Source organism: Scyliorhinus canicula, chromosome 16 (assembly GCF_902713615.1).
Source record: "Scyliorhinus canicula chromosome 16, sScyCan1.1, whole genome shotgun sequence".
NCBI lineage: Eukaryota > Metazoa > Chordata > Chondrichthyes > Carcharhiniformes > Scyliorhinidae > Scyliorhinus > Scyliorhinus canicula.
This window is the reverse complement of record NC_052161.1, coordinates 102,609,493-102,615,492: the sequence shown is the minus strand read 5'-3', so window position 1 is coordinate 102,615,492 and position 6,000 is coordinate 102,609,493.

The following is a 6,000-nucleotide window of genomic DNA, read 5'->3' as shown; positions in this document are numbered from 1 at the left end:
AAACTTGCAAAAGGCAAAAGATTGCAGAACTGTGAGTAAAAGGTAGGGGGCATGGGAATAATTGGAGATCGCTTTGAAAAGGCCAGCAGAGGCTCAATGGCTGAATGGCCTCCTTCTGCCCTACATAACTCCATGAGTTAACTCAATTACACATTTGTGGCTTTTGCTTTCACTGTCGAATCTCTCCAGTTTCAATTTCTTTGCTCTTTTTGGCAGCCTTGTGCTTTTAATAAAATAAGTTCACTTGTTGGCACTTTTCCACTGCAACTTCCATTTGAGCATCTGAAAATTAAAAGAAGACATCTCCAGAAGTGCCCGTGAAAGCTGGCTATCAGCAGAAGGATTTGCAAAGGAGCCTTTGCTGCACTGACCCAATAAAACTGCAACTGCAAGCCTTTCTGAATACCCATACATCTGTATGCAATATGTATTTTAGCCTCTGTACTTTGAGACTTTATGGATTCGTGTCACATCGTGAATGAGCACACGATATTTGAGGGTTCCCCAGATTTGGAAAGTAGTAGTTAACGGGTAAAGGCAAATCTATGAAAATCATATACAAGTGGAAAGCTGATAGCCTATCCAGCCTGCCGCTCACAATTGTGGAATTGTGTTCTTAGAAAATTCTTGAGCAATAGAGAGCTGAACTCGCCGGCGAGACCAGCTGCTCAGAGATTGGGTGCAATTTTGAAAGGGTTTCCCGAACTCTAAGTGCGCTTGAGGGTCCTCACATTCAGAGGCAGTGCCACGACCCCCCCACCACCACCACCATCCCGCCGTATATATGGGCATTGCGCTCCGCCTAAGTGAGGATACCCTGCTATAGGGTCGCTGAAATGGTCCCTTTTCAGGCCATCTCAACTCTCTTTCCTTCCACCTCCCCTTTTCAGGACCTCCTCTTCACACCCCTCCTTCATCCCACCACTCTTCACAACCCCCTTACCCCCCATTTCATGGGCATGGCTCCCCTGAGGCTCCGAGCCCTGGCAGTGCCAACCTGGCACCGGGTACATTGGCACTGTCAGCATGGCACCCTGGAAGTGCCTCTTCCAGCTGGGCAATGCCACCTGGGCATCCTGGCAGTGCCATGGTGGCACTGCCAGGGTGCCCGGTGACAGTGCCAAGATGCAGGGCTGGCAGTGCCAAGGTGCTCAGGTGCCAGCAGAGTGCCGGCGGTCAATGTCCAGTTACCTGGGGGTCTCCAATGAACTGAGAAAGCACCCCCCAGGTGCCGTTACCCGAACGACACCTTGATAAAGTCTCCCAGGCACAGCCGGTGAATCCTGGGCACCGGTGAGGGCGAGATCCAGAATGTGACGTCTCGCAAGACTCCACTAAATTTTTCAACATATTTTGAGCGTCGCAAATCTCGCGAGAGCCTTCTCGTGACAGTCAATGGCTTCCCCCGGAACACCAAGGCGTTGAATCATGCCTAACATGATCGTCAAGATGGGGTAAAAGCAGCTAAATACCTAGGCCAGCTCCAGACAAACAAATGGAAATATCCTCTCCAAATCCTCTTCTTGAAACTAACCCAAGAGATCACATAGACCCTTGGTTAAACGATTTCTACTCCTTGTGCAAGGAGGTCTCCATCTCAGCCAGAAACAGTTTCAGCTCTGGCTCGATGGAGTGCAGAGTCTCCCAACTTTTCAGCAACATTCATTGTCCCCGCCCTTTCATTATTTTGGTGTTTAAATAAAGTCACCATAGTCCCAGATGATCGTAGTCTGCTTCCCCCTTTGTGGGGGGGTAGGAGCTGACAGGTGATGATTTAACCTGAAGATCACTGCACCTCAGGTGAGGGGCAAGGTTGAGGAGGTGGAGTCTTTATGGATAACCTCAGCCGGTATGGGAATTGAACCCTCACAGTTGGCCTCGCTCCACATCAGGAACCAGCTGTCCAGCCGACTGAGCTAAACCAGCCCCACCCGGTGGCCAAACGGCAGTTAGAAGTTGTGTAATCATTCTCAGAACACCTGGTATCGATTCAGATATGATCGTCGATACCAGCCCGGCAATTTAAGATTTGCAACATTGCCAACTGAACTTTGCACAGGCCAGAAATAAAAAGATAGTTACGTGAGAACGAATTCAGGAGGAACATCGGTACCCAGAGAATGTGGGACTTGCGACCGCGTGGAATCTTTGAGGCAAGTGGTACAGCTCCATTTAAAGGGAAGTTAAATAAGTTACATGAGGGAGAAATAAACTGCTGCTTTCTCTGAGGTGGAGGTACATCCACCCAGGGAGGGAGTTTGGTTTTGACGCACCAACAGTGAAAGAACGGCGATATTTTTCCAAGTCAGGGTGGTGAGTGGTTTGGAGGGGAATTTGATAGTCGGTGGTGTTCCCACACATCCTCTGCCCTTGTCCTTCTGGTAGTGGAGGTCGGGGATTTGGAACGTGTTGTTGAAGAAGCCTTGGTTAGTTACATACCGGCCAATGCTCGTACAGGAAGCCTAGCAGATAATGCCTCGCAATGCATTGCCACCTTGCAAATGCACAGTGCGCGAGTTGGAAGTGTTGCGCAACAGCTTTCTAAAGTGCCCAGGAACATGAACACCAGCAGCATCGTGCAAGTAATGTGAGCTGATTTGGAAACAAATCATTTGGCAAGTCTTACTTCATTGCTGTGAGTTATTGGCCTTGGGAAGAGACTGCTGGAACACATGGTGAGAGCATGGATTCACTTCAATCCTTTAAAAGGGAACTTGACAAATGCCTGAGGAAAGAGCAGATCAGAGAGACAAGTTACTAATGAGATGAGGCTTTAAGAAGATACCGAGTGTTTATCATGGTTCTGCTGAAGCCTCTTTCATGTCAGCAAGTTAAGAGCTCCCTGAGTTTTTCCTCGGATGTTCTCTCTTTCCCCTCATGGGGAGATCGCAAGGTTAGGTTGGTGAACAATTACAGCATTTAGATGGGGAGGATTAAAGTGCCTGATGGCTTTTAGATTCCTCCCTTTAGTTTTGAATGTTCCTTTGAGACAGCTGGAGAATGTACCATGGTGCTGGAGAGGCCCCAGGGGAATGCATTGAAAACCAGATCAGTAGATAGGGTGGCATATAAGGTTGCAGAACATGGTAAGGGAACATGTTTGTGGGTACAGGCGTAATTTTTTCATCCAATATTTTGACAAATGCATTAGTCACTTATTTAATTTCTATTATGAAGGTTTTACTGATGGTGTATGGAAAGAAAGATCTGCATTTGTATAGCACCTTTACTGATCTCAAGGCATCGTAAAGCTAATGAAGTACTTCTTGAAGTTACATTATGTTGGTACCGGCTTTGAAGGTTATGGGTTCAAACCTCTCCCCCGCCTCAGGAACATGAGTGCAAAATTCAAGCTGATACTCCAGTGCAGCACTGAGGGAGTGCTCAATGGAGTGCAGAGTCTCTCAACTTTTCAGCAACATTTATTGTCCCCGCCCTTTCATTATTTTGGTGTTTGAATAAAGTCACCATAGTCCCAGACGACCATAGAATGCTTCCGACTTTGGCTTGTTCTCTTTCAGATGAAATGTTAAACCATCCTGGATGGGTGTGAAAGATCCTACAACACAATCCAAGGAAGCGCAGGGCAGTACTACCTGGTCTCCTGGTTGTTGTGCTGAATTTCTTCCAACTACCCACAGAAGACCCAGGGACAGATTGCAACTGTTTATTCATGATTCAAGCATGGAGGGCACAACCCCAGAGAAACCTCTAGGGCAGCTCTCTTCGCTAATACAGCTCTCACAGGAAGAACACTCTAATACAGCACTCTCTAGCTGTAAGTCATAGATACACTGTTAACCAATTAGTCAGTACACAGAACATTGTTTTAAATTCAAATCTTGTCCACACAGCTTTATTGTAAAATCTTCACCCAAAACAGAACTGTTATCTCCTTCTAGCTAGAGGCTGTATGCTATGGATCTCCTTGACCATCAATACAATCCTGAACTCGCAGCTCCACCAAAACCCAAGTAAGAGGAAACAAGCCAACAGGCAACTGAATGCCGAGGTAAGAACGTGCGACCTAAAGAACAGATGGTGGGTGGAAAGAGCGCAGGAGACTCAGCAACTCGCCATCAACCATGATGTGTGTGGCTTCTTCAGTGCAACTAAAACCATCCGAGTACACACTGAGAGCTAAAAACGGAGAGACGCTCATCAAAGACAGAGAGGCAGTCAACACCTGCTAGAGAGGCAGTCAACACCTGCTGGAGAGACCACCTCCTCAACAAAGACACAGCCTTTGACGGAAGTGCCCACGACACCATCCTGCAGCACGCTACCTGCCACTATCTCAGCACAACCCCAGCTCCACATGAGGTTGGAAAAGCCAGCTGACAGCTGAAAAACAACAAAGCCTCTGGTGCAGATGGAGTCCCCGCTGAAGTGTTGCAATGCGGCGGAGATGCCCTCAAGAAAGGAGACAGGTCCGACTGTGGAAAATAGAGGGATTTCCCTACTCTCCACGACAGAAAAGGTCATCGTGAGAATACTCCTCAACCGCCTCCTCCCAGTAGCTGAAACATTCCTCCTGAGTCTCAGTGTGGCTTCCGCCCATCAAGAGGCTCAATGGACATGATCGACAAATCCAGGAAAAGTGCAGGGAGAAGCAGCAACCTCTGTAAAGTGCCTTTGATCTCACAAAGGCCTTCGACCATGAGGAATTGTGGAACATTGTCCTCAAATTGAGCTGCCCACAGGAATTCATCACCATTCTCTGCCTGCTCCACGATGACATACAGGCCATGATCCTCATCAATGGAAACACTACAGACCCAATACATGTGTAAACCAGGATCTGCGTCATCGCATGAATGCTCCTCGACATCTACCTCGCAGCAGCACCCCACCCCAACATCACCCAGAAGCTCCTTGCTGGAGTGGAGCAAACATACTAGACAAGCGGCAAACTGTTTAACCTCAGACATCTCCAGGCCATAACCAAGACAACCCCAACTTCTGCCATCGAACTGCAGGATGCAGATGATGCCTGTGAGTGCACACATTCAGAGGCCGAGCTACAAACATTCGTCATGCACTCACCGAAGCATATGAGAGAACGGACCTCAGACTAAACATCTGGGATTCAAAGGCTCACTACTAGCCTGCTCCTGCCACACAAAACTTTCCCCCAACCATCAAGATCCATGGTGAGCCCCTGGAAGATGTGGATCATTTCCCATACCTCCGGAGCCTCTTGTCAGTGCAAGCAGGCATTGACGGCGAAATCCAGCATTGACTCCAATGTGCCAATGCAATGTTCAGACGCCTGAAGCAAAGAGTGTTCGAAGACCGAAACACCAAATCCAGCCTCAAGCTCATGATCTACAAAGCAGCCGTGATCCTCACCCTCCTGCATGCAGCAGAAACATGGACAATGTGCAGCAGACACTCAAATCCCTGGAGAGATATCGCCAACGCTGCCTCTGCAAAATCTTGCAAGTCCATTAGCATGATACGCATGCCCAAGTGGGCACCTCTCCCAGGTCAACATACCCAGTATCAAGGCACTGGCCCGCTCGACCTGCTGCGATGGGCCACATTGCCCGCATTCCCGACACAAGATTCCTAAAACAAGTGCTCTACTCCAAGCTCCACAATGGCAACTAATCACTTGGAATGCAGAGGAAACTCTACAAGGACACTTTGAAAGCCTCTCTAAATAAATGTAACATCCCATCAACACGTGGGAATCGCTTGCCTTAGAATGCACAAACTGGTGGACAACAGGGTGGAGCACGCGGAGGCCAAGCGTCAACAGCGGAAGGAAAGTACAGAATTCAGAGCGTCCCACCCACCCAACTCATCAAACATCACCTGCCAAATCTGTGGCAGAGTCTGCGGATCCAGGATTGGTCTATTCAGCCACCGCCGACTCCACCTCCCCGGAGTGGAAGCAAGTCATCCTCGACCCTGAGTGACTGCCCAAGAGAACATTACGGCGCAGTACAGGACCTTCGGCCCTCGATGTTGCGCCGACCTGTGAAACCACTCTAA